Source organism: Meleagris gallopavo, chromosome 3, assembly GCF_905368555.1.
Source record: "Meleagris gallopavo chromosome 3, MGAL_WU_HG_1.1, whole genome shotgun sequence".
NCBI lineage: Eukaryota > Metazoa > Chordata > Aves > Galliformes > Phasianidae > Meleagris > Meleagris gallopavo.
The window spans coordinates 6,473,430-6,496,344 of NC_139406.1; positions in this window are offsets into that span (position 1 = coordinate 6,473,430).

Sequence of the window (22,915 nt, forward strand, 5' to 3'; positions counted from 1 at the left end):
CTGGTCCTCATTTGTCCTTGTAGTACATCTCTGAGTGGCATTGTATGAGAGGCCAGGCCTTGTCAGTGGGCCACCTTCTGCAGTGTTTCATGTGAGTGGAAGTTTCTTAACTCTAATGCCATCCACTTCTGTTGTAGGTTTCAGCTTCTACAATGCTAGGGAGCAAACTCATATCCTTTCATCTCGTCGTATTCTCAGTCTGCAGTTCTGCCTGAAAACAGTAGCTCTGGGCTTGAATAAACACCATTCATGGGAGTTTATATTATTACGTGAAATAAATTTGAAATGTTTTTTTCCCAAAACATCGCATTGTAAGGAAACTAGCAAGTTGAATTAGTCTCAAAGCCAGGAAAAAAAAAAAAAAGAACCTAAAATCTTTACAATACTTTGTTACTGTAGAATGGGCAGCTTACATGTCAGCCTTGCAAAACTAGTGCTGGGTCTAAATTGCTGTAAAATATTCCTTTGAAAAAAAGCATTCACTTTGGTGCTGCCTTTCTAAATCTATTGCTCTGAGTCTTCCTGTCTTTGTTGTTTTCTCAGGGGGAGAAACTCCTGCTTTATAGAAAGACTGCAGTCACCACTGGCTGGGGGACTCCACTAGCAGGAACTAACACAAAGAGCCAGAGCAGAAATGCAGTTTGCAAGTGTTAGAAACTCGAGGTCCTGGCCTGGCATTGCTCATCTGCACTATTGGAGGGTGTGCTTCAGGAGCTGAAATACAAGACTGAATTATCAACACGGTGCTAGTTTCTAATCACTCTCTGGGCTCTTGGTGCTGCAAAAAGCTGATCTGGACTTCTATAGAGACAAAAACAGTCCAGATGGTTTATGAGAGGGAAGTATGGAACCATCTGATAGAATTGAAAAGCATTGATTGTTTTAGTTTAACAATGTTTCTATTTTATACAAGAATATAAAAATTAGACAGCCTCCACACTCTTTGAACTGAAGGCAAATTCCAGCTACCATTTTTCAGCATATTTGGCAGCATTAAAAACTGAACCACAAACTGAGGTCCATTTGGGAGAGAGGCTTGAATGAAGAGTGAAGCTTCCTTTCAGCTTAGCTCTGGGACTCATATTTGAAGAAGGAAAAACACAGCAATTTCCTTGGTGGGCTGGAAGCACAGACTGCTTTCCTTTACTATCCTGTGAGCTGTCCCTCTCCTTGACTACATTCCTGCATGTCCCCTTGGAGCATGCCAAGGAAAGGAGGCAGTGTAAATGTGGGTTATGAGGTAGGCAGATATTTTTTCTCCCTTTCTGGCTGCTCTGCATAAGTAGCACATAGCTGGGATTTTTGCATTGCTTGAAATGAGGTAGGCGGGTGAGAAGGCCATAGATTTGTACTCTATTGGTAGGTATTTCTGTGAACCTGCACTTACCTTTCTGATTCTGTACGTGAGAGGAGGAGTGAAGAAACCAACTGAAAACAAACCATAGCTCTTAAAAAAAATGTGTTACAAGGAATCCCTGGGTTTCTCGTATTGTGAACAGAAGAAGAGCACGATTCCCTGCATTCTTGCTTAAGACAAGGTATCATTCTCAGTTACAAATTGAAAAATCAAATGTGATTTGTTTGAGGGGCTGTTCTCTTATGTCACTGAACTGAGGTACTTCAGTTCCTGGGGCCTAGAAACAAAGTGGGAAGCCTTGCCAGGTGCCTCAGCATGAGAACAAATGAACAGTGCGTGCTTCAAAAACAGAATCTTTTGCACTTTCTCCTGCTCCCTTTCTTCTTAGACATGACAGCAGTGATATGCACAAAATGTCTAAGTGGAAACTGCAGCCTTCAGACTGCGTGCTGCTGTGGGATGGAGTGGATGCATGCTGCATGGTTATGCTGACAGCTGGTGCCCTCTGCGGGTGAATGGGCTGAGAAAGAAGGTGCACTGGCTGCAGGCTCCACAAATGTGCTCTGCTTAGAGCTGGTGGGAAACGAAAGGCCTAATTAGATGGGAAAAAATAATACTACACAAGGGAGTGCTGCCTTATTGGTAGCAAATAGGTTTATATGCCTTAAAAGCTTGGGTTACACCCTCTTTCACATGACTTATATAGTCTGTGGAAGGGAAGCACAGGATGGGAGTAAAACATTTCTGAGACTGCCCTCAAACCTCATTTACTGTCTGCTCACAAACTAACAGCCTAGAGGCTTTTCTGCTGCAGTGTGGTTCCCCGCTTATCAGGATCTGGAGCCGTGCCTCTTGCCTGGGAGGAATGGCAGCAGGTCTAAGAGCACTTCTGGGTGCAGATAACGTGGATATTTCCTAGTAAACTACACTCTTAACCATGTACAGTCTCCTTGATTCCCTCCCAGCCCAGAAGACCATCCCTCTACCTGCCCTTACTTCAGAAAGTGACCACTATGAGTTTATTTAAATGCAGGAAGTGGCTCATGGCTGCCCACATCCTTGTTACGCAGTGCCAGGCCCCTCAGAGCTGTACAACGAGAGGCAATCCTACATGAAACAGCAGGCAGAAATAATAGTGGAGGTGGGACCAGAGGGTTTGACACAGGATGGGGAGCATCCCCTCCTGCCCAGGGGATAGCATGCAGAACCACGTGGGGCTTTCCCAGCTGCCTTCTGGTTTTTTTTGGGAGTGGTTTTGGTTGCAGACAGCCGTGCGGTCCCAGCGGCCTGCTGTTGGCCTGCTTCCATTACACCCTTGACTGATGGTCAGCTTAATGAGCCTGTGTACAGGGGGTCATTCAGTGTGGCAGTTATACCTATAAATCCATTTGTGACAGGGCTCAAATAACCTTTTGCACACAGTTCTTCGTGAAATGACTATCTGATTAATTAACATTAATTTATCCGCTGCATGGAGCCAGATGCAGTCAGTATGAAATCTTCCATTCTGATGTGTGGGCACTGTGGGAACTGGGAGGATTTGGGGACAGGAATGGCTCTGATGTTGTTTCAAGCCTCTCTCAGATTTTTTTCCACTCTTTCTTCCTCTCTCTCTTTGGTCCCAGTTGATTAACATTCCAGGGCAGCGTCATATAACAGGGGGCAAAATTCAATTAATTGAAAATGAAATATTTATAACCTTACTCTATGTGTCTATCAGAGAAGGGTACTTAATAGATCTTCTCATTAGCATGGACTGGTGACTCACTTCTCTGCTTTCACAGTCATTTGGAATTAAAATCCAATTAATCTAATGTCCCTGTGAATATTATTAAACTATTTGAAAAACTGCATAGAAAAGATATGAGGCAGGGGGTGAGGGGCTAAGAGAAGAAGAGGGAATATGTCTTGAACTCATGAAGATTCATTTCTTCCTTGCTGAACATGTAGTCTGGAAAGACAAATTTCCTGTTTGCTGGAAAGTGGGGAGCTAATTCCTAATACCAAAAGCCTGAGAATGGAGAAATAGCTCACTTTCTACTGTCACTGTGCAGAGCTTTGTCATCTCTCAACACACAAAGAAATGTGCTTACCTCCTTCGGCCTTCCAGGTTGCTCTCAATTCTTGGCAACCAATGCTCCCCAGCACTCCCCTGATTCCATGCCCAGGACCTTACACAAGATATTTGGGCACCAGATAACCCTGGGGCTCATTCTCAGCTGTTCAGCAATATACAGCTGCTCCAGGGCTGCAGACCTGATCCCGTGGCCAAGGACCTCACTGTGCAGGAGCTGAGAGTGCTACTGGGCTCGTGCTGCAGACATAGCCTGGAGGACTATTTAATTGTTAAATATCTCCATCTCTTCAGTGGATGGGGCACTGACCCGGTTCTCATTGAGGAGGGATCTGAACCATGAATTTCACAGGCAAACTTTGAGCAGGAGGGAAATTTCTAAATTGAATATGCTTCTAATGGGAATGACTTGAGGCCAAAATCCTTTAATGACTCTAAGGAATTCAGAGACACTGCTGCAAGAGAGTGTAAGTCAGGAGATAAATATTCCGAGCCAGAAGAATATTCTGGATATTCACATACAAAATGTTTCTCTTTTACTTAAAAAGAATAAACTGAAAGACCTACCTATAAAACTTTGTTTTGCTTCATTTTGTTTGCTCTGTGCTTTAGCTGGAAGTTGCCTTTTCCTTTATAAGCTGCTCCTTTCTTTTTTCTTTCTGCAAGAAGCCTGATCTGAGCCTCTTAGTTCACTCTGTGCCTTTTCAGGGAGCACGAAGCAAGAGTTTGAAGCCATAATCCCCTTCACCCTGTAAAACCACGTACATGGAATGTGGCAGCACCTCACAGCCAAACCCATAATGCCCCAGTGGTGTGCCGAAATCTGCTGCCACCACACACTGCTGCTGTTTGGGATCAGCAGTGTTTGATGCCTGCTTTTTTTCCTATCTGTCTGTCTATATGTATTTATTGCCACTGACTTGCCATGAAGGATTTAGGGAGGTGGCTGAATCTGAACTGCAGGCTGAAAATTTTATTATCTAAGGCTCTAATTGAGTTTGCTTTTGACATTCAAAGGGATTGACTGATAGTAGCAAAACTCTCAACTCCAATCAAATTAAAGGAAGACATGACTTTTGTTCTCTGTAAGTCTGCTTTCTTTGCAACTGGATGTTGCCTTCCATATGTTCTTATTCCAAGCCCACTCCCATCCTGGCACAAGATAGATGTGGTGGCCTCTCTTGGTGCTCTCCCTCTCCCCTGCTGTCTGTTGTTTGTGGTCTCTGACCAAGCCCCAGTGGTCAAGGACAAGCAGGCTTGACTGCCCCTTTCCCTGGCATCTCTGCAGCAGGAAAATAGTGAGAAAGGCAACGTAAAGTGTGCTTGTTCTGTGCTTAGAAGATTGTGCTCCCACTTTATTCTGCTACAAAATGACTGCTGCTGATGAAGCTCAGTGGAAAATCAAGACCGGGGCCTTTTTTCAATCTCCTGCAGTTGCCTGCACACTTCAGGCACTGTATTAATCGTAATTTCTTCCACATTGCTGCTCTGTCTGCAAGCTTCCTTTGAGCCGTGCTTTTTGTTCTGTTCTTTCCTCCAGCAGGCTCCAGCCTTTCTGGAAGTGGCTGCTGGAGCTCTTTCCCAGGGCGTGGGCATGCCAGCCAGCGCATCAATCCACTTTTGTTTCCATTATGCCGGCTTCCTGCAAAGCTTCAAATTAATTTTAATGCCTCCCTCAATTTCAAGGCCTATAAAAAGATCTCAGCTCTGTCTACCTTGGTGAGCTGGGACCTGTTCAGGAATCCGGAGGATGCTGGCATGGTGGTGCTGGGGGTATCCGTTTCCTCTTCTTGCCTCCAGCCAATTCCTGGCACCATCTAGTGGGAAACATCCGGACCTTCCTGGCAGCTGTAATGGAGGATAGTGTGTATGCACCCTGCCTTTGCTGTGTTGAGTCGGGGAGTCCCAGCAGGGCAGTCCCTAGCCCTGTGCCCACTGCTGGCTCTGCAATTACCCAGTGCAGCCTGACATCTTACCCAATGGAAATGGTAACCTCTTTTCCACTTTGTGGTATTGACACCACTGATAAGCTCTCTGTGAAGCATCTTCCACAATCTTCTGTTTCTGGTGAGAGAAGATGCGCATGGCGGAGCAGTCTAGAAAGCGTCTGCCTTGCTGGCAGCAGGTTGGTTGACAGGTCGTTGGTTCCAAGGGTTGCTGTCCCGCTTCCTAAAAGATGCCCCATAGCTGTCCCTGTGTTCCTGTTAGCAGAGGGCCTGCCAGAGGATATTACCAGAGCACTCAAACTGGGGGAGAGACAGGAGGAGGGACTCTGTCTTTCCTCTGCTCCCAGGCACCTTTCTACATTCAGGCGTTTTCAATGAAAGAGGAGAAACTTTCAAAAACTTTCTATCCACAGCAAAGAAAGAGGGCCAGATTCCCTGCTGAAGCCCCGTGGTTTGGCACAGGCACTGCCTGCTGCACCAGGAGGCTTTCCCCAGCCCTGCGCTGAAGGCGCTCCTCTGCTGCTGCCCACCTTCTGCTCTGGAGCCTCCACTCAGGTGGGACTGGGGGGCTGTGACAGAACCGACTTTTCTGTTGTTCTTTCTCTTCCCAGCATCAGGGCTGCAACTGAAAATACCTTTCCAGCCCCACTATTATTACCCAAAGGGACAGCACCTTTAGCATGTGCTATTCATTGCTGTAATAGCTGCACCTGTGTACAGAACATGCTGGAACGGTGGCAGCTGTGGGCTGTAATTGCAAAACATTATTTTCTGTATCTTCCTGAAATCTTTTTTTCCCTCTTGTTTTGTCCATTTAGAAAGACTGCAGATCTCTTTCTTCCTGCAAGGCTCCATCCTCCTATTTCACCTCGTTCTGAATGCCAGGTTCTTTGGAACGCACACGCTGGCTCACATCCATCTCACAGCACCCAGGGATGGGGGGGTTGGGTGAAGGAGGTCAGTGAGGGGCTGAGATGTGCCTGGCATTGCTGCTGCCCCGAGCAGGGCTGGCACGGATGCTCTGGTGGGTTTCATTCATTTGTTCCTTGAATCTTGTGAACAGACCACCCAGAGAAGCTGTGGATGTCCCATCCCTGGAGACAGTGAGAGCCAGGTTGGATGATGTGGGCCTGGGCAGCCTGATCTGGTGGGTGGCAACCCTGCCCACGGGAGGGGTTTGGATGGGCTTTAAGATCCCTCGTACCCAAACCATTCTGTGATTCTATGAGTTGGGGGAACCCCGTTGGGGATACCCAGAACATGGTGGGCAACTCTTTAGAATACTGAAAACACACAGAGTGCTTTACAAGGAAAAATAGTTCATTTGTTTTTCAGTCCTCTCGGCTAGAGCACTGCATTCAGCTCCCTGGAAGGCAAGCAGCTAGGAAGTGTCTCAGGTTGTACCTTATAAATCAAGGACGTAGCAAAGAATGTGAAATGTATATTGATGCTGGCTGCTCTCCCGCCTCCTGCTGTAATGATTTCCTCTCCGCCGCCGACAGACACAAGTATTATGTAAATTACACACAAACACCGATAGGAGAACAGGCTTTCGCAGGGCTCTTTGCTTTCCTGCTCCAGCAGTCCATGGGGTGGCAGAGCGGGGCCTCCCCACATCTGGAGCAGCCTCTGTAGAACCACCCCAAACCGCAGCCCTGGCTGCGGGGCTGAGCAGCGGGGCAGCGGCGGGGTAGGAAATATCCAGGGATCTGCGGTCGTTCCGAAGAAGGCCGCAGCGGCGGGAATCCGCGGGTGGGACCGCGCAGATCCGCGGGGACGGGCGGGGAGGGGATGCCGGTGAGCTCGGCTCCGGCCCGGCCCGGCCCGGTAGGTGGCAGTGCTACCCAAGAATTTGGGAGAGCGCCGCTTCTCTTTAAAAAAAAAAACAAAAAACAAAAAACAGCCCTAGAAAACAGCAATTGTTTTTGCAGATGCTGTTGGAAAAGCAAACAAAAATGAGGGCAGAGAGCTCTGGAACCTTTTTTTTTTTTCTTTTTTTTTTTTTCTCTTCTTTTTTTTGACAGGTAAGTAGGAAAAAAAAAATTATTTTTGCCATGTGTCTAAAATAAATTTCCTTTTGGTGCCTAAAGGTAAAAATGAACAGAGCTGCGGCTCTCCAGCAGGTCAGATGCAAAAGGGCACGGATGTGTTTCCAGCATCACCAACAATAACACTGTGCTGTGATCACTGCATATTGCAGAGGGTGGGGAGGGGGTGCTGATGGCTGAAACACTGCAGCTTGCACACAGGATTTAGTTCTCACTGATTCAAGGCCAAGGCATTGGTTTCTCCTCCAGCCCCGAAAACAGGTGATGTGGCTTTTTGTAAAACCTCACATGGTGGGGGAGTTTTTCCCCCTTCCTTTTACATCACTGTTTTTTATCTTCTGTTTCCATAGGATGATGGCCTCCTCATGGCCTGTCCTTTATTAGTGCCCCAAAGGTTATAGAAGAAGGGGTATAGAGGAGGCATTTGAATGAGCCAAAAAAAAAAAAAAAAAAAAAAAAAACCCACACAGGAAGAACTGTCCAGATAAGGACAATCTGAGTGCTGCATACAAACCCTGCCTGAATGCTACCACTACACAGGAGTCACTGTTCTGCAGCTGGAAAATGCTAGCTTATTGAAGTTGCTTTTCAGGGGTAGTTTCTTACAGAAATTTCTTGAATTCAAACTGACTTCTCAGCTACACGTGTACGTGAAGGCTGTTCTGCATGTGCAGGTGAGATACTGATGACGCAGGGCAGCGACATGGTGTGATGAGTGCTCCGTAACACTGCGTGTCTCTGAGTACCTGCATTTTGTGAGCAGCACTCACAGCCCACTCTGGAAATTCTCTTGAATTTCTGCAGAGCAAGCAGCCTCCCCTCCCCGTGCAGTGTGTACCAGGCTGAGGCTGGGATGCGAGGCACAGCAGTGACATTCCCACCTCATCCCGCTCCTCCCTGCTCCCCTCGGTCTGCCTGCCTTGTCTGCTTTGAAATCAGAGCTTTGTAAACCACTGGGACAATGCTGAGAAACCTTTGTGGTGAGGAGCGGCTTCATTTGGAATTCAAAAAACTTGTATGCCGAGTCTTTCAACACTCTCCTATTTCTGCTCACCTTTTTCTTTATGCTGGGTTAGGTGGGAGATAGAGCAGAGAACTCAGATTCCCTTGAACTTTTTAAAAAAAGAAATAGATTTAATTGTTAGTTATGAGACAGAGCAAAGCATTGGGTACAAGCTGGTTCTACAGTGCCCGTTTTGCTCAGCAGCTTTTGTGCGCAGAGAGCTGGGGATTGCTGTCAGGGAGCACGAGCCGGCAGCCACAACAACAGTTTGCTAAGTCAGAAGGATTTTGCTGGGTGACAGCACATTGGGACACTGTTTCCTTTGTCTGTTGCATGCCTCCGGATTTTTCTGCTGAGCCTGGGCTGAAGCCAGAGCAATAAGCCCACTTCACGCTGCAGGAAATCATTGCACTGAGCTGTCCCCAATGCAGCAGGTCGAGGACATGCCCACACCACCTGCTGCACACCCCTGCCTGGGTACGCCTTCTCCTCCAAGAGTTTTCTTAGATTGGGAAAGAAGCTACAAGATTTGCTTGGTTTATGTGCACTGATCCAAAGTTCCAACTGTAGTGATGAAACATTATAGGGGCAACGTTTAACATCCCCATCTGTAAAAAGATGAGGAATGAGAACTGCTCTCGGTCCTCACCCTCAGGGAGGGATTCTCTCCAAAGTGCTGTGCTCTGGCATCTCCCACGGAGATCTGGCCACAGAAATTTCAGAGAGGAAATCTTAAAAAGATGGATAAAACATACAGAGATCGATCACGACGTGGGAGTTTTTACCTCCACGTCGTTGGCTAAAGCCAGCGGAGGGCTGCTTACACAGCCGTTACCATCTGCTGGTTGTGAAGTGACTTGGTGGTTTCCAGTTCTGTTTCTATGGGCTGAGTTTCCATATAACAAGAAAACACCAGTGAAACAGGCACTCTCGTTAATCGTTAGAGAGGCCAGGGACCGAACAGATGATGGAAACTGAATTTCTTTCTCATTTTGCTCTTGTCAGCACAACATGAAAAATAGAGCAGGCCTCCAATAGGGAAAACAATTTCATCAAATTTTGTACTTTCAAAGTTATTTTCATTGTGCACGGACCAGAATGGACTTCTTTTTTCTTGTGAAATAGGCCACAGCATACTTCAATGCAATTTGTTAGCAAAATTATTCTTGAGATGTTTAATACACTGAAAGTCATTTTTTTAGAGAGCAAAACCACTCAGTACCTTCAGTGCTAATTTTATTATAAAGTATGACTTTTTTTTTTTTTTTTTTGAGGGAAGGAAAATCTTGAAAAGCATGTTTTTTTCTCAACCAAAATATATGCAATGCAAAAAATCTCTATTAGTCTCTTTCTCCTGAGTGAAAAATGTATGCCAGGCATTCTGTATAATGACTCAATGCCAAGTTTGGATCTTCTGCTACGAGATATGGTTTACTAGCTTGTGGTAGCAATGGTAGTGGGAGGATGGTTGTACTAACTGACCTTGTGGGTCCTTTCCAACCTTGTGACTCTATGATTCTATGATTCTAAACTCTGGTTGTTTTTTCATTGTTGGGTTTTTTTTTTTTTTTTTTTTTTTTTTGAATGTAATAATTAATAGCGACACTGGAAATCAAATCTGCTGCTGACACTCATTTGAACATCCTGCAGTTGGCTGTCTTTGAACATATTCCAAGATTTTGAAGTGCTTGCACCTTTTTTTTATTATTATTTGTGTGTGTGTGTGTGTGTTGCATCAACACCAGCAGTCTTGAGCCAAGATGAGGGTCCTGTTGTGAATGGTGTTGCACAAGCACTCTGCAAGAGCCAGCTAGTGCTTCGAAGAGCTTCTAATCTGCATAATGAAGGCAAACAACATGTGGGAGTGGAAGCGGGTAAATGGAGACAGAGGAGTTTGTCTAAGGTCAAGGCTGGGATGAAATGGATGAAATTCATGTTTCCAGCATCCCTGTCCAGGACCTGGCTCATGGATAGCTCAGATTTTCCTGCTCTGACCCCTCATGGTGTCCTTGTTGTGCACTTGTGTGGACCCTTCCTCCATCCCTCTAGGCATCTCATTACCTTTTGGAGATCTCTGCCACCATACCTGAGCTGTCAGAGGAACAGCCCCAGTGACCCAGCTGCACTGTGCTACACCCAGAGCTTATTGCAAAGAGTTTCTGGAGTCCAGTGCTGTGGGGGGATACGGAAGGAACCTACAGAAGGAAGTTATGGAATGGGTTACCCCTGGGAAACTTTCTTTTGAACTGCTGTCAATTAAGGATGACTCGTGGCCTTGAGAACTACATTTTTTTTATATTTTCTATTTAAATTAGGAATGTTCTCATTATCTAGACCTGTTTGTGCTTGGTCTGCCTAATTCAAGCTAAAACGACTCCTCAGGGCAGAGCTCTGGTCTTATTTCATTCATAGATTGCTACGTTCCCTCTAGAGTTGTACAGACTATAATATAAAAAATAGTAGGACTTCTGGATTTAACTGACCATTTCCAGTCTTTCCTTCCCTTATTGGTGCTAACCAAGCACTCTGAATCATAGAATGGCTTGGGTTGAAAAGGACCACAATAACCACGTAGTTTCAATCCCCTTGCTATGTGCAGGGTCGCCAACCACCAGACCAGGCTGCCCAGAGCCACATCCAGCCTGGTCTTGAATGCCTCTAGGGATGGGGCTTCCACAACCTCCTTGGACAACCTGTTCTGGTGTAAATGGGTGAATGGGTGTTTAGGTTGATAACACCTTTGTCCTAGATTTTAAAGCAAACAAAAATCATATTTCTGTGAGGTAAGAACCTTCTTTGGGTTGTCCATATCTTTACCTTTGGTTTGAGTACCAAAAAATTCTTTGCCAGTGAAATTCAGTATCATTTGTCTTCCTTACCAAGTTGATATTTTGAATGAATTTTTGCTGTGGAGAGCGTCTGACACCAGCTTCCCTGAAATTTTCAGGGCTTTACCCTAAAGTATGTTAACTGCTCCATAAAGTGCTGGTAAACATGATTTGTGCAAGCACTTACAGCAAACTCCCCAAGAAACCTGTTCCTTAATGCTTAGCTCAAGCACAAAGGAGGTGTGTGTGCTGAGAGCCAAAGAAAGCTGCTGCTGGGAGGCAGGTAGTGCCACTGCACCCAGGGCACTTATGGTCCTGAAGTGAGATGTACTCAGCACCAAGGTTTTTTCACCTTTATCACAGCCCCTTTGGATCTTACATCTCTACCATGACACTGAGGATAGTTTTTACTCTGACTGGAACAAGGAAAAGTTTTTGGGGGAAAAATTGTTCCACGTAACATAGCTTGAATGAAAATTCACCTTTCTTATTTAAATCCAGCTAACCTAGCTGAGAAGCAATCTAGGAAACTGCATTATAGCTACACAAAAGTCATGTATTAAAGGAAAAAAAAAAAGGAGCCACACAGATCCAGCCCTCTCTAATCTGACCTTCCTGAGACAAGTGAACTTAAAACCTTATGCAATCTCTGGCCTAACCCTGACTGTCCCCAGGTTTGGCTGAGACTGAAGACAAATCATTTGCTGTGATGTGATGTGAAAATGAGCATCTGGATTGATTTGATAGCACACAAAAAGCCACACTGCACGCTGCAGTCCCCCATACTGAAGTGGGATGATGCATTGACTTTTAACAAGTGGATTGCTGGAACTCTTATCCATCTTCCTGCATCCATTCCCCTCTCCTATAGGCACATGGACCGAAATGGGAAGGGTCAGATGAAAGACTCACCACAAATGTCTGAAACTCGAATTTTCAGTTCACTGGGTGTGTTTTTTCTCCCCTATTTGAACCAGAAATATGTTTGTTTAAATATTGTCTTTGGAATTTCACTTTTGGAAATTTGCCTTGTAGCTTTTCAGAACTAGTTCACTTGATGCTTTATTTAAGTTGGGAGCTAATTATTACATTTTTATGATATTCTTTCATGTCAGTTATCAGAACTACTCCAACGTAATTGTTAAGCAGTACAAACACTACAAAAACTGAAGAGAACCACCTAAAAACATTTGGACATTAACTTCTCAAATTTCATTTAAAAACTCCAAAATCTGACCTCAAAAATGCTAACATGTTCTGAGACTAAAATATCTAACTCTTTTTTAAGAGTTAACTTTTTTTTCTGTCTTTTTTAAAAGGCCTTCTACTGAGATCAATGAAAAAAAAAACAAAAATCCCGAAACATCGAACTGGGTAGAGTCTTCAGTTTTATCTAGAAATGTACTCAGAATTTCTATTGTCACTAACCTGTACCTGCAGTGGAGCCACTTATGTGAGTTGTGTCTCCATCAAGTTTGGATGGGAAGCTTTTGCATGGATCTTGAAGATACATTAAAAAAAACATCCTGTTGAGATTTTACTTCATATAAAGTTACAGTGAATTTATCTTATACCTACTTGAGCCATAACAGGAGGGTCTTATGGTCATAGAATCATAAACTCATAGAATCATTAAGGTTGGAAAAGACCTCTAAGATCCAACCATGAACACATCACCCATGCCCACTAAACCACACTGCTCAGTGCCATATCTATTGTTTTCTTGAATACCTCCAGGGATGGCGACTCCACCACTTCCCTGGGAAGCTTGTTCCAGTATCTCATTGCTCTTGTGAGAAGAAATTTTTCCCAACATCCAACTTGAACCTCTCCTGGCACAACTTGAGGCCATTATGTCTCATTCTATCACTAATCAACTGGGAAAAGTGGCTCCACCTCTCTACAACCTTCTTTCAGGTTGTCAATGTTAAATATGATGTGAAATATTAACATGTAGATAAATGATGTTGGAGTGAACTAAAAGAGGGCTTCTGCCACATTACCATATCCTTTTCATCACTCCTTCTGAGAGGTGCATGGAAAGAGCTGAAGAAGGGGACAGTAGAAGATAAGATTAGGAGATAGGACTGCAAGAGTCTGTGTTTAATTTTGAACACAGTGAATCTTGATGTCACTTTCATTTCTTGTGGTGGTGTGCTCCTTGCCACATAGATCTGTGATTACAGGTCTATAGAAACACAGCTGGTTGCTGCTTTGGGAAGGAGATGGCTAATGGTGGGGAGAGACGATCCCCGAGGCTGGGCTGGGTGCAGGGGCAACAAACAGATGTTCTCTGCACCAGTTGCATGGCTCTGTTTTATGTATAACAGCAGGAAACATTACAGTGTGCCCACCTCACTTACCTAGCGGTGATAAATAGCCCTTCTCAGGCAGGTGAGAAGTACTCTGTGTGGTTCTGGTGTTTCTTACAACCAGGGCTGGATCCGATCTCCAGGGTGACAAAAACTGACTCCAAGAATTTGAACAGGGATGGCAATGAGAAGAAGACGGTTGAGGCCAAAGAAACCTCCCTGCTGAGAGAACAACCCAAAACTTCTTGAAACCCAACCCTCCAGGGACCTACCATTCCTTCCACAAGCCCAGCACCCAGAAACACTTCTCTGATCAGACCAAGAGCTAGGACAAACCCTGGGACAGATGGGACAAATCCTGGGGCAAACTCTGAGCTTTGCAGATAGCCTGAGTGTCTCACAGAGTTGACAGAGAGCACGGTCACTAGCCTTTAGCATGAGTCTCCTTGTTCCAGGAAAGCAGCAGGGAGACAGGGCTGTTCTTCACACCGTCACACCTTGGATTGTCTCCTCCTATCTCTGCACTCTGTGCCCTGTGCTGAACAGAATAGCAGAATGAAGATAATGATCCTCATTTATATCAGTTACAATCTCAGCCCACTCTGGAATTTACTTCATTAGAACTGTAGGCTGAATTTATTTTCATTTCTCCTACAGTAGTGCCTCACTGCAGCATAACTGAGGCAACTCTTCTCAGTGTACTGAAGTAGTGGAGTTGTCTCATCTTGTTTCTTTTAACCTTCTTCAGGTTTTCCTTTCTTCCCCTTCCCTCTCCCTCTCTCTCCTGCAGGTTGTCATCCTAGAAGATGCACATCAGCCTGCCCCAGACTGGGAGGTGCTGAAGGAGGGAAGGAGGTGGGAACACCCAAAGCAGAGGTCATGGCCCATGGCCTGTTGCTGGGAGAAACAGAGCATGTCATGGTTCACTGTGGTTCTGTGTGTCCCTGGTATTGTCAAAAGTGGTAGGTTTTGTCCAGATCCATTCCCTCTCTGGTGAGAGGCTGGGCTGAGATTACCATTTGAGAAGATATCCCATCCTTGAAGAAACTGGATCCTCTCCTTCCCTTTAAAGCATCTCAGAATGGCTGAGGTGTGAAGGGACCTCTGGATGATCTAACCCAATCTCCACTCAAGTAGGGACACCCAGAGCAGGGTGCCCAGGGTCATGTTTGAGTGGCTTTTGGAGATCACCAAGGAAGAGACTCCACAGCCTCTGGGCAACCTGTTCCTGTGCTCTGCCACTTATGCAGCAAAGAGATGCCACCTGATGTTCAGATGGAAGTCTTCTTGCTCACATTTTTGCCTTTGAAGTAGGAAAAGGAAGAAGGAGGAATCCTATAAGAAGCCTACTAAAAAGCCCTGGCCTCCAGAGCCTAGGCTTCTTCACATGTACGTAAATGTGGATGAAAGGCGGTGCTCCTCCTGTCACCCTGCTGAAGTCCTCTGCCCAGTGCTGGCAACAGGGATGAGTGCCCCAGCTGCAAAACCTGTTTTCATAGGAGGGGACACACTGAGAACATTATCAACAAGCTGATCCCGTTGTTTTCACTCATTTCCAGGATGTTGCCTTCTCCCCTTCTTTTACTCTAAGCACAGATGCACCCACTGCTGGGAAAAACAGAGTTGAAAAACAACATACAATAGACAGAAATAGCCTGAAAAATTACTTATTTGACTTCACTTTCCACTCCCTGACACACTTGTGTGGCAGTAGCTGCATCAAATTCATGGCCACAGCCTGCCTGGGGACAGACACAGCTGGTGTTAGGGGCTTTCCTCTGAGTGAATGCTTTGAAAGAGATGTAAGGCCTTCCTTATTCAAAGCTTATCTTCTGCAGCACTGGCCAGCCCCTCTGTTTGCCCTTAATGCAGGGCAAAGCCTGCCCCTGAACTCTGAGTTCTGGGAACAAGTGGCTCAACACTCCCATCACTTCTCATTTTTACACCTGATGTACAATCCTTAGAAGTTCCATGGAGGCAAAGGGTTCCTTTGCTAGGAGTTATCCTGTAGTACAGATTGTCCTTTTCAGGTAGCTTTGCATTATAACTGCATTATGACACTGTAAATATATTTCTGAAAAAGAGAACTGGCAATGTTTAAAAGTGTGTGTGTTTTTGTGTGGTGCAAAAGCATCTATCTGTATGTGTGCTACCAATAGATGTGGAAAAAGTGCCCGTCAAGTTCTTCATCCATTTTGGAGGTAGTGGCAACGTTTGCTTCTATAGAGAGGTTTATAGACTTGTTTCCTATCAATGGGCAGCCCTGACTGCATTAATTCGTTCCATTGAAACAAATGAGTCTGTGGCTGGAACTGACTGCAAGGCTTTCAAGGGAATTCATTCTGTATCTTTCATGTTAGCGATATCTGTGAAAAACAGGAAACTGTTTTCCCATCTCATTCACATAATAGATAAGATGAGAAATTAGCTGCTGGATGAGCATCCTGGGGGCTGTTCATTTTGTCACAATAAATAAGGCTCTGCTGATGCCTTGTGTGTGCATGCACACACACCACAAACACACATTGGACACACACACACACACTTTGTCTAGGGTGCATTTTCTCACCTCTTTGCCACAGATCCTCTGGTTTGGAAATGTTTTCCTCCTTTTACTTTCCTCTCCTTTGCCTCCTCCCACAGTTGCTGCCTGGGAAGTGTCTGGGCTGGCTGTGTGCACCCCCAAATGACCCCTGGGGTTTCATCAGCACTTCAAGCAGGACATCCCATGAGCTTTCCTACAGATGATGCCCCAATTGCTCCAGAGGCTCGTGAGAAACCTCTCTGAGGCCCATGCCACTGTCAGTGGGCCAAGGTTGCCTGGCTATGGTGGTTGGCTGTGTCTATCTCAAGTGCATCCAGCACCTTCCTGCTCCTCAACCTGAGCACAGCCTGAGTGCGACCCACTGGGACACAACATGGTGAGCAACCCTTCCCACATCCACATGCATCAGAAGGAAATGAAGGCCGAGACCAGGCAGATGTCTACAGTGAGCCAAAGGTGAACCTCAACTGCCACATCTTTAGATGGCCCGTGGCTTGTATTTTCTCCAGGACAATGAGGACTGTGCAATCCTCTTGCACTGCTCCCTCCAAAGGCCATGCTAAGTACCATGTAATGTAGTAACACTCAGACCACGCTCTGGTGCTGTAGTAGCATGCAGACAATATGCAGTGTAGAGTTTCTTTTGAACTTTTCCAACACCATGTTTTACCCATTTTTTGGACAGTAAAATGAAGCCAAGGCCAGGCTGAAATAATCATGCTCAAGAGCTGCAGCCTCTGCTGAGGACAAAACAAAAGTATTCTCAGGAGGGTGCTGGAAAAAGAGCAGGTGCTTTTGCCCTCTGAGTTATCTTCCTGCAGACCCAGCTTGTGGGGAAGCTCATAGCCTTGGAGCAAATTTGAAAAAAGGAAAGTGTAGTCAAAGCAGAGGGTTTTTTTGGTTTTGTTTAATGTTTAGAAAACTAAAGAAAAGGAAATCAATTATGAGGCCTACCTGAATTTTATTTCCTCACCAAAAACCAAATTACTCAGCAAACTTATCGCTTGCTATTGCAGGCCTTGGTATTAAAGAAAACAATCAGGCCAGCAGGATTAATCTCTGACAGCTGCCTTATCTTTAACTTGCACCTTTGTTATTTTCTGATGAGCTTCTCTTTTTTTGCTGCCACGTTGTACCATACCTCACTGGTTCCTTTCATTTTATCATCAGGCAGGAGCGGAGGACCTTTCAGTTTATTAAAAAACCTTTATTTGTGAAGAACAAAGAGGGGGGAAAAAAGGCAAACAATGAGGTCAGACAATCTCCTTCTTGCCAGGAGTCACTCACCTGTTATTTAGAGTGTTATCAGTTAGAGGAGACTTGCATCATTGAAAATCGGTCCCTGACAGAATGCTCCGTTAATGCACACACGCGCACACATACGTGCATGAACACAAAAGCCCCCTGTGATTGACTCATACCAACCTCCAGACAAGGTCTTCTCCTGCCAAGGCTATAATGTTTTCACCGGGGGAAGTTCATTGTTGTTCTCGCTCCAGTGTGGCAGTCAGGGTCTGTTGCACAGGAGCACAGCTTTGCCGAGTTCAGCGACACAAGGCTACTTGCACTGTAGGCAGCGTCCTCTGCCTCCAGGAAGGCCTGTTCTGGCCAGCTTGATGCTGTCTTGGCAGCTAGTGACGCACACAGTGACTTTGAGATTTGCTCTTAAACAATAGCCTTTCACTTCTGCTGGGCTTGTTCACTTGCTGCTACAATTAAACTTTGCTAATGAGGTTGACTCAGGTAACATCCAAAATGACTCTGCCAGGTTAGGTACATGTCACTTCTTGATTGCAGTCCTCACTGCTGTGCAAACCCTGATTCCCTTGGTGCAGGAAATGCCTCCTGCCTTTGTCTTGATGGTGGGTTTTTCTGCAGAAGTCCTCACAGTAGCTTGTAGGTCCAAAATGAGTTCTGGTTGCAAAATACAGAACTGAATTCCCACTCTTGACAAAATAACTGTTGGTTCCTTCCCTTGTTCCTCATGCTCAGCTCTCCACCTGATGTTCCCAGGATATTATGGCTCTTTCCCCCCCCAGCCACATTCCTTGGGCAGAAATTTGCCCCCCGCTTCTTTGACTGAACTGACTCCTTTGTGTTCTAGACTTGCAGGACATCAGCTATTTAATGTCAACTCAGTTCTGAGTGAATTTGAGTTAGTGGCGTTGAATTAGTTCCTCAGATCTGAGAATGTCTCCTGTAAAAATAGTAATAAAAATGGACATTACTCTCTGGATCTTAAAGAGCAAACCACTTCAGAGTACTGAAGCCATCTATAAGGAGTAATTTGTTGGTGACACTGAGGTGTTTGGTGTCTTTTTTATGACATTGGCAATAGATGAAGTGAACTGTAAGTTCATAGTACATAGCTCATCTTGTTACACACATGCATCAGTCAGGTTTGTGCGGTTTAGTGAGCTGGGGGGTACTTGCAATATATGCATTTCCCACAGGCCTATGTTTATGGTGGGGAAAATCTCTCACGGATGAAAGAACAGATCTAGTCAAGGCTGTATAAACATAATAAACCATCAATAGGTAGAAGCAATAGGAAGTCAGTTACATATGTGTCATGATACAGAGTTTTTAACAAGTCTCAGATCCAGACAGACAATATTTGAAGCTTGTCTGCGTGGTTGAAGGCTATCCAAAGACCATGTACATGTTGCAAGAAATGTGGAGATGAAGCCACTGAGAAAATGTGCAATATTTTGAAAAAGGCTGATAAGGATTAAGAGAAAAGCTAACAAAGGAAACCAGGAAAAGAAAACAAAAACAACCAAACAACTCATGAATGTAAGTAATCATAGTAAAATAAAGTTTCTCAACTCCCACAAAAATTAAAAATGTCTGGAACACAAACAGAAGAACCTTTACTTTCTGATCCCATACATAGTCGTGTACATGATGATAGAAAACATGATGATCTAGCAGTATAAACGCTTTATTGGCAGGAGTTTAAATTGGTCTGCTGTAAATCATGCTGCCAAGAGTGGTGCAAGGCATTCTTGTCCTTTGCCTCTCCTCTGAACCAGAGAGGGAAGCAGATGGTATAAAACTGTTTCTTCCAGCTCTATGCCAATGCCCATTCTGGTTAAAAAAAATCCCTCTGCTGTCTGTTTGAGATAGCTTTCAGTCCCTTCACACCACTGGAGAGCAAAAATCCCTCAATAAAGATATTCTACAGGAACAGAAAGCACCATTTCAAATAATTTTTGTCCTTTCTTGGTTTGATGCTTTGGGAAACAAGGTTTTTCTCCTTTATTGGGTCTTGGGGTGAGTTCTATGATGCATTTTATCCACAGCTTTGTCCTGCGAGCTCTAGGCAAGAAGTCTTGCTTAGTTCAGCTATGAAAGCTGAACATCTGAATTTGATGTTCCATACTCGAAAAGAAACAACCCATGGACCATGGCTGTTTTATTAAATGGAAATATGCACACCTCTAACTAGAAAAAACGTAATTGTCCATCAAAGGAGTAGGCGTGTTTTCAAACCATGGGTATACCCAAATAATTGCTTTTTGCAATAATTTTGTATATTTATTTGTGTATGTATGTGACTTTAGAGAGAATCAGTTATATCATGTGAGACCCCTGGTTATTTTCAGCAATCTGACTCTCTTCTTTCTAGGTGTTTTCATTTCTTCTTGAGAAGCATTATCCAGTTTGACATCTCAGTTCAAATCTGTAATGTACTAACTCAGCTGAAAAAGAACCTGAGAAAATGAGCAGAGGCAGAAACACAAAGGAATAGTGGGAGGGACTAAAAAAGAAAGGTAAGATGATTCTTTGACAAAGCAGTCCTTGGGACCTAGTGCTGTTGTGATTTGTTATTGTGCCCCATGCTTTGCTGGCTCTTGGGTTTTTCTTGGACAATGCATCTGTGTCTTTTTTTATCTAGACCTTGACAGTCATACTTCAGTGAAGTGTCAATATGAGCTTGAAGGCATGTCAGGCCCCCAAATCCCCTTGCAAGGAAGCAAGTCAGGCAACCTGCAGCATGAGCACACTGGGGTAACCCAGCTTATTACCTTCATTTTGCCTGTACCCACATAATTATTTCCAGTGCAGCAACCCCCTACTTGTCTTTCCTTCCCAGACTCTCCAGTAAGTAACACTGGCCTCAAGTAATTGTAATTATTCATTTTATTTCACTTAAGCTGTGCATAATCTCCGATTGCCTTAGCTACAGTTAAAATAAAAACAAATTAGAACTCATGTGCCCTACTGAATTGTACCTCCATGACAACGTTGAAAGTAAAAGTATCCTCATCAAAACCTCCCTTCTAAGCCTCCAATATATTAAGCTAAAGCTTAACGAAAGAGACAAGCTTTGCAATGTGCCCTGGAGGCTCAACACACAAGGAAGCAAATTCGAGAGCTATGGGCCTTCTTTTGAGAAAAAAGCCCTTCCCAAAGGTGCTGCTCCAGGAACTGTCAGTTCAGATGCCTCAGCTCATCCCAAGGGTGGATCTGACATTCACAAGCAGAGGTAGTCTCTCAGGGACAGCAGGTTCAAATCCCAAGGAGATTTAGAAACCAAGGCCTGAATTGCACCTGGAAATGAATGGAAAATTGGCGCAGCCTGTGTACCATCTGCACTCTATGGTTTGTGTCTGAAATGTGGATATGTAAGCAGGCAGCTGCATACTGCAATTAGCTGAAGTTTCTGAGTGGTCCTCAGACGTAGTGCTGAGCAGACCACATGGCAGCAATCCAGTCTGGAGATGAGAAAAGCACAGACAATGGTGATACAGTCCAACAGGACAAGAGGTTGAAATCTCCTCACCAAGCAGACAGGAGAAGGGGAAATAAACACTCATAGCCCCTGCTGCTTCTGGAACATTCAAAAGCATCTGGAAATCCAGGAGGCCTTCTCCAGCCTGGTAACAAAGAACAAGGCTTTCCTCCATCCAGACGGTAAGCATCACATTTGCCACCTTCTCAGTTATTTCCTGCCTCCATTATAATTTTGATTTCATGTTCAGTCAGCTCTTGTCTTCCAAGCCCTGCGTATGGACTGAGACTGAGAAAGCCAAATTTCTGCAAAACTCAAAATTCCATGAAATAGGAGTCACAAAGCTGAACTTTTGGCATTGTTTTCCAGCAGTGCCAAAGGCACTGTGATAGTTCCTTTGTGAATATCACAAGCCCTCTGTGAAAAATAGCCAATGAAATAACTCTCTAATAAACTAAAATACATGCAGTTTTTAATTCATATGCCAGAAACACTTGACCATAAACTATATGTATTCTGATGCCCAAAACTTTTTAAGGAAAACTCGCTCTAAGGTTTGCCTCAAAGGCACTGATATCCTTGCCACTCCAAACAAAATCTATTTGTGGCCTGTAAGGGCAATGACATCCAGGATTCAGAAGTGTGGTGAATTTTAGCTCTACTTATAGAAAAGGAATAGATTGCAGAGACTTTTTGAAGAGATTTTTTGGAGGGAAAGTGGCATACTGACCTGGGAAGCTGAGGTTGAGGCCATACTGTTGGGCAAGAGTTGCACAAGTCAGAAAACCCAAGAATGTAGTACTGTGTGTTTGTGTAAGGAAATGAAGGGAGGGTCAAGCTGATAAAATGATATATACAGCATCACAAACCCAGTCGGTCTGATTTGCCCCTGTTATGCACTGTTTTCAGGCTGCTGTAACTCCTGCAGTTACTTCTCTCAGCTGAGGCATCCTGCAGCAACGTGCCATCCAAGAGCTATATGTTGTTTCTTTAGAGCTGGTAGTGTGAGTAGTACGACTGCGCCTAAGAGTTCAGACAAAAGCAAAATCTAATGGCAGCCGTTCATCGGCTACAGGGGAGTTTATCAGTGAAAGAATAAACACAGAGAAACTCAGAGAGACAAATTCACAGGGAAAGTAGATTTCAGGTTTTAAAGAATCATAGAATCATAGAGTGAATATGTAAGGAGTGGTGATGTAGAAATCCACCTTATCATATCAGCCAGGTGTGAAAGGTTCTGTTTAGCATTGTGTCTTCTTGCTGTGCTAGTAGAAATGGAAGATGTACTTCTTTCTGTTTGGTAAGCCCTGAACAACCAACCTAGCATGGGACGCCCCACTTGATTTTGTTTCGACATACCCATCTTCCTGAGGTCTGACAGCTAATTTCAAATTGGATGGCTTTGCTTGTTAATGGTGTGGAAGACTCTGAGGCAGGGGCTGCTGATGACAGTAAAAATTACAGTCTTTTTACTACTGAACTGCATGCAGTGGATTCTGACTCACTGTGAGAAAAAAAGGATAGAGAGAGATCCGAGAGGCAAATGGCATTGTATCCTCTGTAGTACAATGGGGGAAACTCGTACTTCAGATTTCAGCTCACTTGATATCAGCTTTAATTTTGTTCCTGATACAAGCTGCCCCTTGGTTCAGATCTGCTAGCTCATACTTGTGCCTGATGGAAGCAATACAACAGTGTCAGTGCAAATGTCTGCACAACGAATTTGGTAATCTCGATGAAAAAAATGCTGTTTTAGAGCTACGTGACCTGAAATTTTGTCACCGTGCTGTCTGCCAGATCCTCTACCTATCCAGATGTCACAATATATCAAATCACTGGATTATCGTGACCCGAGTTTTGTATAGCTTGTTGCATTGATCACGTCAGTCTGTCTTGAGAGACTGTATCAGTTGTACATCTTCATTTTTGATGCCTGTTATGATTGCCTCCCCAGCAAGCATATCACTGGATCACCTCCATCTCTTGCAAACTCATGAAATGTCTACTTCCTCTTCCAATTAGACACTTTTCTGGTCTCTATTGCGCATTTGTTAAATCTTCAAA